Source organism: Triticum urartu, chromosome 6A (genome assembly GCF_056163025.1).
Source record: "Triticum urartu cultivar PI428250 chromosome 6A, HENAU_Tu73, whole genome shotgun sequence".
NCBI classification, from domain to species: domain Eukaryota; kingdom Viridiplantae; phylum Streptophyta; class Magnoliopsida; order Poales; family Poaceae; genus Triticum; species Triticum urartu.
The window spans coordinates 153,762,866-153,775,991 of NC_141878.1; positions in this window are offsets into that span (position 1 = coordinate 153,762,866).

Consider the following 13,126-nt stretch of genomic DNA (forward strand, 5'->3'; position numbering starts at 1 on the left):
CCATAACCATGTTTCTAAGGGTGGTAGCACCCCAGACCCCCTGTGATGATCGATGGATTTTGAGAAGACCCCTGCCCTAACCTAGTACTTTCTAGCCTCTCCGTAAGGGTGGTAGCTTTGTAACATCCCAAAATTCTAAATTTTGGATTGTTATATTAAATAGATAGTTTTGATTGTTTGCTTGATTGTGATGAGTGAAATTGAGTGAAATTCAAAACTTTTTGAAAGTTAAATGAGAGGGAATAAAAGGACTTTCCCAAACTTTCTGTTGGGACCCCGATTCTAAGTCACACCGATCTAGCATGTAACACCTTATATCACTTTGAGGCCTCACACGCGGTATTCCCATGGGTCTCGCCTTACCATGGCCCGGGACCGTTTGCGCCTTTTGGCTCACGTATATGATAGTGTCACTAGCATCCATATGACAGAGAACCCTGGCCGACATGACTAGTCGTGAACCCAAAGTGGCACTAACTTACAGGGATAGGCATACATGAATCAACATCGAGCATGTCGGTCAACAGCCTGCGAATCCGGGTTGTAGCACTGGGCTAACAGGACTCCGGTGAACCGGGCTGTAGCAGCCTAGGCAGGACTCCGGATGTCACCACGTGACATTTCCCCGAAGGGACAGACACAGGAACAAAGTGAATCACATGCCGACCAGTCTAAGTGTTTCGGAGCAGTAGTGCTGGGCTAGCAGGACTCCGGGTAAACCGGGCTGTAGCGGACTACCATGGCTCGGTGGAAGAACTAGACTACATTTCCCCATAAGAGAGGCTACCAAGGATAGACAACTAGGTTGTCGGATCCCACACATAGCAATACACGTTACACGTACGCATAACATGCAAGTATGTGATGTACAACATGGCATCACAACATAACGCGAACTCATATAGATAAAGGCCCAGAAGAGCCACATAGCATTAAATACAAACAGGGGTCACATGACCCATCATTCAGAGCATACAAGCAACGGAAGCATTACATGTCTGAGTCCAGACAACTACAAAAGAAAAAAGGCTGAGAAGCCTGACTATCTACAAGTCCCTCCCAAGGGTACAAGATCGTAGCTGAGGTAACAAGCTACTCATCGAAGTCCAAGCGGTACTACTAGTGAGACAGATGTCTCACCTGCAAAACATAAATAAAGCAAACGTGAGTACAAAGGTACTCAGCAAGACTTACATCAGATCCTATCATACATGCATTAGTATCAAGAAGGCAATGTGGGGTTTAGTTGCAGCAAGCCATCTTTGACTCAGTGGCTATCCTGTTCTACGACAACGAGAAACTTCTTTGAGGTGAGGCAGCGCACACGAGTCCACTAAACACCACATCAATACACTACTATGGATTCATCCCCGTCTCTCTACGAGAAGGCCATCCATAGCACTCACACTTGTCTTGAGCATTTTAGAGTATCCACTTTAAGTTGTCTATGTACCACGTAAGCATCCAAGAAGTCCATAACTGAGGACACGGCTATTCGAATAGATCATGATAACCCTGCAGGGGTGTACTTCTTCACACACGCTCTCACCACTTATCACCATATACACGTCATGTATCTCGGCAACCTTCAAGCGGAAGCCTGGCAAGGGTGTCGGCCACGACCTGACTAACCACACAAGACTCTAGTCCAGGCTTATCACCTATTCGGATTCCATCCACAAGGAGATCCGGCCGGGGTTTCGCTCACGGCCCCAAACGATGTGTACAGGGTTCCCGAGCCCACCATCCGGGTGCCACTCGGTACACCGGGCCACGTGTGCCTAGTCTGTCCCAAGTCCACCCTGCCGGGTGCCACTCGGTAGAAAAATAGCACTACCTACAAACACCAGAAACTATTTGCAACTCCTGGATAGAGATCAAGGCGGTTAATAAGTCGAGAGAGCTTGGAGCGCCCGGAGCCCAATGTGTGGTAGTAGCTAGTCATTGGACAACTGACACAGAATTTAGTTCTTAAGGACGGTCCCAATGAGACAACCCACCATGTACTCGTACATGGCCTCTCACCGCTACCTTTACCAAATCATGTTCACACGCTTAACTCTCAGCACCGGAACATATCGTAACACTCCAATTCATTCCCGATGAATCAATCCTGACACAACTCTAAGCAATAGCACGCATGGCATGGTAGGAACACAACATGGCTCAAACAACTCCTACACATGCTAGTGGGTTTTAACTATTTACTGTGGCAATGACAGGTCATGCAGAGGAATGGGTTCAACTACCGCAACATAAAGTAGCAGTTGAATCGTTGTTGTCCTAATGCAATAAATGAGAGCAGGAGCGAGAGAGTAGGATTGTATCGAAATGAACAAGGGGGTTGCTTGCCTGGTAGATCAACAGGGGGCACTGCTCCACTAACATGTACTCTGGATCGGTCTCCGGAGCAGGACCTATTGAGAAGGAACGGTGTCAAAAATCAAACACAAGCATATGCAACAATATGATGCATGAACATGGCATGAGTATGTGATGTTGTTTGAGTTAATGCATCTAGCATTTATTTGGTTGAAGTCCATTTGAACCAAGGGTTCAAATGCAACTCCAAATTAAGCTCTTAAATATGCCATTTATATGTTTTCATATATACAGCATGTATAGGTTGGTTTGTCATCCATGAGAATGTTACAGATGGATAGATTAAATTTTTCTAATAATTTTTCATATATAAATTATTTCAATCTGAGCTACGGTTGAATTTCTATGAATTTTAGGAGTTTATAACATTTTCTGGATTTTCCTGATTTATTTTAAATCCAGAAAACCATTACTGCGTCAGCATGATAGCAGCATTGCGTCAGCAAGTCAAAGGCGGCTGACCAGGTCAAACCTAACGTGTGGGGTCCACACGTCAGTGTCACAGGTTAAACAGGGGGTTATTTCTGATTTAACTAAAAGATTAAGGTGCCAGGGCCCACTGTCAGTGTCAGCAGGCTAATTAGGTTTAACTAACACTTAACTAAAATTAGCGGGGGCCTGGCCCACTTGTCAGCGAGCCAGGGGAGGTCAAACCCCTGGTCAGCGGGGTTAAACCCGCCGGCGACTCGACACCGGCGAGGCGAGACGCGGGGGAGGGCCTCGGATTTGGTCCTCCAGTGACCAAATGGGCCGCAGAGACCACGGGCGAGGAGCCAGGGCTCGTCCGCGTCTTCTGGGGCAAGTGGGAGAGGCAGGGACGACCGGAGCTCGCCAGAATCGAGTTCGAGTCAGCGGCCGAAGCACGACTCCGGGCGGGATGTGGCTGCAGGGCACGGCAGGGGCTGCGGAGGGAGGTTTTGGTCTTCTGGGAGGCTCCTGAGCACGATGGCATGCGCGGGCACGAGCTGCGGTGGCTCTGGCCACGACGGTGAGGATCCACGGCGGCGCGACCACTCGGGTCCGGTGGTTAGCACGGCTACGGTGCGCAAGTGACAAAATGGAGAGGGGGAAATGACGGTGGGGCTCACAGTGGATCCGGCAGAGGCTTCAGCGAGCTCGGGGAAGGTCCAACGCGGGCGGAACGGTGACGGCGTTCTCCGGCGGCCGGAGGTGAAGAAGACGGCAGTGATGGGGTGGAGCTCTAGGACACAGCAGTGAGGCGAGGGGAGCACGGTGGGCACGACTATGGCGAGCGGCGGCGACAAACCCGTTCGGTGGGTGGGAGAGAGAGGTCCAGGGAAGGGGGAAAGGCCCGAGAGCGAGAGAGAGAGGGAGATCCAGGGGTGTGTGGCGACGCCAGAGGCGTCCAGGAGGAGCCAGGCAGGCAGCTGCCGGCGTGGCGCGTCGCGACGTTGTGCTCGGGCGTGCCTCTGCCAGTAGGCAGAGGTTGAAGACTAAGATGCCCCTGGTGGGCTGGGTTGGTTAGTTGGGCTGCTAGGTAAGGTCAGGTGAGCTTTTTCTCCATTTTTGTTTTTCTTTTCTATTTTCTGACATTTGTTTTGACTTAGTAATAATACTAAATAATTTTATTTTCTTCTGACAATTTTTGCAGGGACCTAAGGGGTTATTCCAAAGCCCCTCAGCAAAATTCAGAATTTTTGGACATATATAAAATATATCACATATATATATATATATCCAAGGCAAATAATTATGGCATTAATTCCAAATGGCCAAAATAAATATTTATGGGCTCCTAAAATTATTGGTTTGAATTTTACCTCTGACCAATATTTTCAGAGAGCAACATGAACATTTTGTTGGTCCTTTTTGGAGCACTTTTTATCTGGGTCATTTCCAGAAATGAATTATGAGGGTTTCGCAAATCCCCAATTCAAATTTAAAAGAAATTTAAACATGATGCACACATGACTAGCTAGTCTAGGTCATACCAGAACTAGGGATGTGACAACTCGCCCCCACTCGAAAGAATCTCGTCCCGAGATTCAGGAGTTGGCGGAAAGAAAGCGGGATACTCAAGTCGAAGACGATCTTCACGCTCCCAGGTAGCTTCTCTCTCGGAATGATGAGACCACTGGACCTTGAGAAACTTCATGTTATGACATCGAGTGACACGCTCTTCTTGATCAAGGATGCGAACAGGGTACTCTCGATATGTGAGGTTATCTTGGAGATCAAGCGTTTCGTGGTCCACTCCGCGGATGGGATCCGAGAAGCAACGCGTGAGTTGAGAGACGTGGAAGACATCATGAACTCGAGAAAGATGTGGGGGTAGTTCCAACTAGTAGGCAACCTCTCCTCGTTTAGCGAGAATGCGAAAAGGACCAATGTAACGAGGAGCCAACTTGCCCTTGATACCGAAACGATGGGTACCCTTCAAAGGTGTAACCTGAAGGTAAGCTTTTTCGCCAACTTCATAAGCCACTTCCTTACGACTACGGTCATACATGCTCTTTTGACGAGATTGGGTTGTTTTCAAATTCTCACGAATGATGCGAACTTGCTCTTCTACCTCCTGGGTCATATCCGGTCCAAAGAATTGTCTTTCACTGGTTTCTGACCAGTTCAAAGGTGTTCGACATCTTCGTCCATACAGAACCTCAAAAGGAGCTTTCTTGAGGCTGGATTGGTAGCTATTGTTATAAGCAAACTCGGCGTAAGGAAGACACTTCTCCCAATCCATACCGAATGAGATAATGCAAGCTTTGAGCATGTCTTTGAGAATTTGGTTGACACTTTCCACCTGTCCACTTGATTGAGGGTGGAAAGCGGTACTGAAGGAAAGATGGGTGCCCATGGCAGTTTGGAAACCCTCCCAGAAATGAGAAGTGAAAAGACTACCACGGTCTGAATTGATCTCTAGTGGAACACCATGAAGTGACACTATTCGAGAAATATATAAGTCAACGAGCTGACTAGCAGTGATACTCTCTCGAAAAGGTAGGAAGTGAGCCACTTTGGAAAGACGATCAATGACTATGAAGATAGCATTATTACCTTTCTTGGTCCTGGGAAAACCGGTGATGAAGTCCATACCAACTTTATCCCATTTCCACTCAGGAATAGCTAAAGGTTGAAGGGTGCTAGCAGGATTTTGATGTTCTGCCTTAACGCGACGACAAACGTCACAGTTAGCAATGAACTCAGCGATTTCTCTTTTCATCCTAGTCCACCAGAACCTCTGGCGTAGGTCCTGATACATCTTAGTACTACCGGGATGAATCGTGAGAGGAGATTCATGCGCCTCCTTAAGGATTAATTGTCGAAGATGTTGATTCTTGGGAACCACCAAGCGACTCTCAAAGAAAACAACACCGCGATCATCTATAGAGAAACTACCACCAACTCCCTTGTTAATGTTTCTCTTGATCCGGGAAATTCCCGTATCCTGCTTCTGAGCAGAGATGATCTGATACACAAGAGTAGGTTTCGCCACCAAGGTAGAAAGGAATCCGTGAGGAGCAATGTGAAGGTTGAGCTTACATAACTCCTCATGGAGAAGTGGTTGGCCCTGTTGCAACATGAGATTGTTGTAATAGGACTTACGACTTAGTGCATCAGCCATGACATTTCCCTTGCCTGGGGTGTAAGTAATCCCTAAGTCGTAATCTGAGATCAACTCCAACCAACGTCTTTGACTAAGGTTCAAATCTGGTTGGGTGAAGATATACTTGAGACTCTGGTAATCGGTGTAAATCTCGCAACGCTTACCAAGAAGGTAATGTCTCCAGGTCTTAAGTGCATAGACTACGGCTGCAAGCTCTAGATCATGTGTAGGATAATTCTCCTCATGTGGATGCAACTGTCGAGATGCATAGGCAATCACATGACGATCTTGCATAAGAATGCAACCTAGTCCCTGTCGTGAGGCATCACAATAGATAACAAAGTCCTTAGTGAAATCCGGTGGCACAAGTATGGGAGCAGAAGTCAGGCGTCTTTTCAGTTCCTGAAAACTGTGCTCACACTATGGGGACCACTCAAACTTTTTATCTTTCTTGAGAAGTTCCGTGAGAGGTTTGGCCACTTTGGAGAAGTTCTCAACAAAGCGTCGACAGTAACTGTCTAGGCCAAGGAAACTCCTAACTTGCTTAACCGTTTCAGGCGGAGTCCAATCAAGAACGGCCGAAACTCTCTCGGGATTGACAGCAATGCCCTTAACAGAGATCACGTGGCCGAGATAGGTCACTTCTGGCAACCAAAATTCGCACTTGGAGAACTTGGCATAAAGGCGGTGCTCTCTGAGTTTTTCTAACACAAGTCTAAGATGTTCAGCATGCTCTTCCTCGTTCTTCAAGTAAATAAGAATATCATCGAGGTAAACCATGACGAACTTATCTAAGTACTCCATGAAGATCGAGTTCATCAAGCGAGAGAATGTAGCTGGAGCATTGGTTAGACCAAAGGACATGACGGTGTACTCATACTGACCATAACGAGTGACGAAAGCCATCTTAGGAATGTCCCCATTTCTAATCTTGATTTGATGGTAGCCTAACCTCAAATCCATCTTGGAAAAGACTAAGGATCCAGCGAGCTGATCATACAGATCGTTGATCCTGGGGAGCGGATACTTGTTATTTATCGTGACCAAATTAACGGGACGATAATCTACAACCATTCGGTCTGTACCATCCTTCTTCTTGACGAAGAGGATGGGGCAATCCCAGGGAGAAGAACTAGGACGGATGAAACCCTTTTGCAAGGATTCATGGAGTTGTTTCTTAAGCTCAGCTAGTTCTAAGGGTGCCATCTTGTAAGGTCTCCTAGAGATTGGAGTGGTTCCTGGGATAAGATCTATGAAAAACTCTACATCTCTGTCAGGTGGAATACCTGGTAGTTCCTCTGGAAAGACATCCGGAAAGTCACGGACTACCGAGATATCTTCAAGGTCAGGAAGAGGGCTGGCATTAAGAGAGTAGAGTTGACGCTTTGCAACTCTGGTGGACACAGTGACTATCTTTCCAGATGGGTGTGTAAGCTGAACAGACCTGGTGAAACAATCAATCTTGGCATGATGAGCTGTCATCCAGTCCATACCCAAGATGGTGTTAATATCTGAAGACTTGAGGGCTACAAGTGATGCAAGGAATACAAGTCTGTCAATAAGGATTTCATTACCATGGCTTATCCTGGTAGTTTGCCATCTAGACCCTGGAGTTTGGATTTCAAGTGGAGTTGGCATATCACAAAATGACATGTCATGCAAACGAGCATAGCCTTCAGAGATGAAGGAGTTAGATGCTCCGGTATCGAACAGAACCGAAGCTGGATGGCAGTTGACAAGGAGTGTACCAAGAACGACATCCGGATCATCATGTGCGTATTTAGCTAAGACATGATGCACACATCCACGTTCAGCGGGAGCTGACTTGACACTAATCATCTTGCGTGATGGCGTATCATGTCCAACAGACTTCTCAGGCAGGAGTGGAGCATAGTTGGTTTGAGAGCAGTCACGTGGATAGTGTCCTGGCTCTCCGCATGTGAAGCAAGTCCCTGAGGTAGGACATGGACCCTCTTTGACAAGCGGTCTACCAATAGGCCTGGGTGGAGCATGTAACTGAACTGGGTGAGGCGCCACATAAGAGGGCCTCGGTGAATAACCGGGTGGAAGAGCGGAGTTCGGAACCCAAATCCGGCGCTTCTACGAAGTAGAACCGGAGGAAGAACCCAAATCACGGGTGTGCTTACGAGACTCTTCGTAAGTGAGTTGAGATGTCTCCGCATTAATGGCCTTGTTCACAAGAGCCTGGAATGTATTGCAATGGTGCAAGTGGAGATCACGATGCAACTTGGGGTTGAGACCCTTCCGGAACCTAGCATGCTTCTTGGTGTCTGTGGACACCTCTTCTGTAGCATAGCGGGCAAGGTTCTCAAACTCTCTACTGTAAGCATCAACAACCATCTTACTCTGGGTGAAACTACAGAACTCTTCTCTCTTGCGGTCAATGAGAGCCTGAGGAATGTGATGCTCACGAAAAGCCTCGGTGAAATCTCTCCAGGTGGGTATCTAGCCAGCTGGAAGCATAGCCTCATAGTTCTGCCACCAAATACTAGCAAGACCTTCCAGGTGATAAGTAGCGTAGGTGACCTTGTCACCTTCAAATACATTCGCGGAACGCAGCTTGTGTGTGATAGTACGAAGCCAGTCATCTGCATCGAGTGGTTCAATGGAATGATGGAAGGTAGGTGGTTTCAGACCAATGAAATCATAGATGGTCGCTGACTCTTTGTGCTGATGGGAGGTGTTCTCCTCAATACGTGCTAACAAGCGGTTAGACTCACACTTGTTCTTCTCCATCTCTAACATGAACTCTGCCAATGAAGGCTGGTCGGGAGGATCCTCATCCCTACCATCTCCATGGTTCCAACTACGAGCAACAGAACTTCGGTTAACCGGCAACATCCTGAAGAACGAAACCAAGGAAAACAAGGATGGATTCAACATCAACTAAAGGATGCAGAAGGTAGCACAAGAATTTAGTATCTCTCAAACTCCTAGGACAATTCCGGCAGCATAACGGCAGTAAAATGCTCAAAATGAGACATCCTGCAAACGATGGGGTAGCACCAAACTCAACATCAACACTCAAGGTTCTGAGATATTAATAAACAGGCTACACCGGAGGTACTCGAACTGGGATATGACTCAGATCAACCAATCTTAAAAGACTACGGAGTAGTAACACGTGATCCTGATAGACAGAAGAGGAAGCCTAGTTCCTTAACCCCGTAGGAAAGATAGGATGACTCAGATCAGAAAGCATGAGGTATAAGGAGTAAAAAGAGCCTTACGTTCCCTTCCACAATCAATTCCCTTATATAACTAAAGAATTTCTAGACTCAACTTCGACCAGGTTGGCTTGGAAATCCTACAGGCAGTCAGGCTTTGATACCAAAGCTGTCGGGACCCCGATTCTAAGTCACACCGATCTAGCATGTAACACCTCATATCACTTTGCGACCTCACGCACGGCATTCCCACGGGTGTCGCCTTACCTTGGCCTGGGACCGTTTGCGCCTTTTGGCTCACGTATATGATAGTGTCTAGCATCCATATGACAGAGAAACCGGGCCGACATGACTAGTTGTGAACCCAAAGTGGCACTAACTTACAGGGATAGGCATACATGAATCAACATCGAGCATGCCGGTCAGTAGCGTGCGAATCCGGGCTGTAGCACTGGGCTAACAGGACTCTGGTGAACCGGGCTGTAGCAGGCAAGGCAGGACTCCGGATGTCACCGCGTGACATTTCCTCGAAGGGACAGACACAGGAACAAAGTGAATCACATGCCGGCCAGTCTAAGTGTTCCGGAGCAGTAGTGCTGAGCTAGCAGGACTCCGGGTAAACCGGGCTGTAGCGGACTACCATGGCTTGGTGGAAGCACTAGACTAGGCTACCAAGGATAGACAACTAGGTTGTCGGATCCCACACATAGCAATACACATTACACGTACGCATAACATGCAAGTATGTGCTGTACAACATGGCATCACAACATAACGCGAACTCATATAGATAAAGGCCCAGAAGAGCCACATAGCATTAAATACAAACAAGGGTCACATGACCCATCATTTAGAGCATACAAGAAACGTAAGCATTACATGTCTGAGTCCAGACAACTACAAAAGAAAAAAGGCTGAGAAGCCTGACTATCTACAAGTCCCTCCCAAGGGTACAAGATCGTAGCTGAGGTAACAAGCTACTCGTCGAAGTCCAAGCGGTACTACTAGTGAGACATATGTCTCACATGCAAAACATAAATAAAGCAAGCGTGAGTACAAAGGTACTCATCAACACTTACATCAGATCCTATCATACATGCATTAGTATCAAGAAGGCAATGTGGGGTTTAGTTGCAGCAAGCCAGCTTTGACTCGGTGGCTATCCTGTTCTACGACAACGAGAAACTTCTTTGAGGTGAGGCAGCGCACACGAGTCCACTAAACACCACATCAATACACTACTATGGATTCATCCCCGTCTCTCTACGAGAAGGCCATCCATAGCACTCACACTTGTCTTGAGCATTTTAGAGTATCCACTTTAAGTTGTCTATGTACCACGTAAGCATCCAAGAAGTCCATAACCGAGGACACGGCTATTCGAATAGATCATGATAACCCTGCAGGGGTGTACTTCTTCACACACGTTCTCACCACTTATCACCATATACACGTCATGTATCTCGGCAACCTTCAAGCGGAAGCCTAGCGAGGGTGTCGGCCACGACCTGACTAACCACAGAAGACTCTAGTCCAGGCTTATCGCCTATTCGGGTTCCATCCGCAAGGAGATCCGGCCGGGGTTTCGCTCACGGCCCCAAACGATGTGTACAGGGTTCCCGAGCCCACCATCCGGGTGCCACTCGGTACACCGGGCCACGTGTGCCTAGTCTGTCCCAAGTCCACCCTGCCGGGTGCCACTTGGTAGAAAAATAGCACTACCTACAAACACCAGAAACTCCTGGACAGAGATCAAGGCGGTTAATAAGTCGAGAGAGCTTGGAGCGCCCGGAGCCCAATGTGTGGTAGTAGCTAGTCATTGGACAACTTACACAGAACTCAGTTCTTAAGGACGGTCCCAATGAGACAACCCACCATGTACAACATGTATAGGTTGTTTGTCATACATGAGAATGGTACAGATGGATAGATTGAGTTTTTCTGATAAATTTTCATATATAAATTATTTCAATCTGAGCTACGGTTGAATTTCTATGAATTTTCGGAGTTTATAACATTTTCTGGATTTTCCTGATTTATTTTAAATCCAGAAAACCATTACTGCGTTAGCATGACAGCAGCATTGCGTCAGCAAGTCAAAGGCGGCTGACCAGGTCAAACCTGACGTGTGGGGTCCACACGTCAGTGTCACAGGTTAAACAGGGAGTTGTTTCTAATTTAACTAAAAGATTAAGGCGCCAGGGCCCACTGTCAGTGTTAGCAGGCTAATTAGGTTTAACTAACACTTAACTAAAATTAGCAGGGGCCTAGCCCACTTGTCAGCGATCCAGGGGAGGTCAAACCCCTGGTCAGTGGGGTCAAACCCGCCGGCGACTCGACGCCGGCGAGGCCAGACGTGGCGGAGGGCCTCGGATTTGGTCCTCCGGTGACCAAATGGGCCGCGGAGACCACGGGCGAGGAGCCAGGGCTCGTCCGCGTCTTCTGGGGCAAGTGGGAGAGGCAGGGACAACCAGAGCTCGCCGGAATCGAGCTCGAGGCGGCGGCCGAAGCACGGCTCCGGGCGGGATGTGGCTGCAAGGCACGGCAGGGGCTGCGGGGGGAGGTTTTGGTCTTCTGGGAGGCTCCTGAGCGCGATGGCATGCCTGGGCGCGAGCTGTGGTGGCTCTAGCCACGACGGTGAGGATCCATGGCAGCGCGACCACTCGGGTCCAGTGGTTAGCATGGCTACGGTGCGCGAGTGACAAAATGGAGAGGGGGAAATGACGGTGGGGCTCACAGCGGATCCGGCAGAGGCTTCAGCGAGCTCAGGGGAGGTCCAACACGGGCGGAACGACGACGGCAATCTCTAGAAGACGGCGGTGACGGCTCCACGGGGTGTCCCCGGTTGCTTGGCTTGACGAAGACGGATGAGGCGACGGGGCGGAGCTCTAGGACACAACAGCGAGGCGAGGGGAGCACGGTGGGCACGGCTATGGCGAGCGGCGACGACGAACCCGTTCGGTGGGTGGGAGAGAGAGGTCCAGGGAAGGGGGAAACGCTCGAGAGCGAGAGAGAGAGGGAGAGCCAGGGGTGCGTGGCGACGCCAGAGGCGTCCAGGAGGAGCCAGGCAGGCAGCTGCCGGCATGGCGCGTCGCGGCACCGTGCTCGGCCTTGCCTCTGCCAGTAGGCAAAGGTTGAAGACTAAGATGCCCCTGGTGGGCTGGGCTGGTTAGTTGGGCTGCTAGGTAATGTCAGGTGAGCTTTTTCTCCATTTTTGTTTTTCTTTTCTATTTTCTGACATTTGTTTTGCCTTAGTAATAATACTAAATCATTTTATTTTCTTCTGACAATTTTTGCAGGGACCTAAGGGGTTATTCCAAAGCCCCTCAACAAAATTCAAAATTTTTGGACATATATAAAATATATCACATATATATATCCAAGGCAAATAATTATTGCATTAATTCCAAATGGCCAAAATAAATATTTATGGGCTCCTAAAATTATTGGTTTCAATTTTACCTGTGACCAATATTTTCAGAGAGTAACATGAATATTTTCTTGGTCCTTTTTGGAGCACTTTTTATCTGGGTCATTTCCAGAAATGAATTCTGAGGGTTTCACAAATCCCCAATTCAAATATAAAAGAAATTTAAACATGATGCACACATGACTAGCCAGTCTAGGTCATACCAGAACTAGGGATGTGACACTTTCATTTTGCTTTTCTGATCTCCATGAATTCAAATTCTTTTCAAATACAAAACCCCATAGAGAAGATGATATGACTTCCATTTAATTAAATGAACAGGGTTTTTGAAAATATTTGAATTTCATTTGGAAATATTTTTCCAACTCACAAACTTTATGCAACTCAATGATTTTCACGAGAGAAGATAAAATGACTTCTTCAAATTATATGAAATATGAGTTGGAAGTTTCAAAGAAACCAAATTTAATGCCGCTTTGAAATCATTTTCAATTTGGAGTTATTTTAGTTTTACTGAAATTATTTTTCTGCAAAAATAAAATATATGGAAAATAGGGT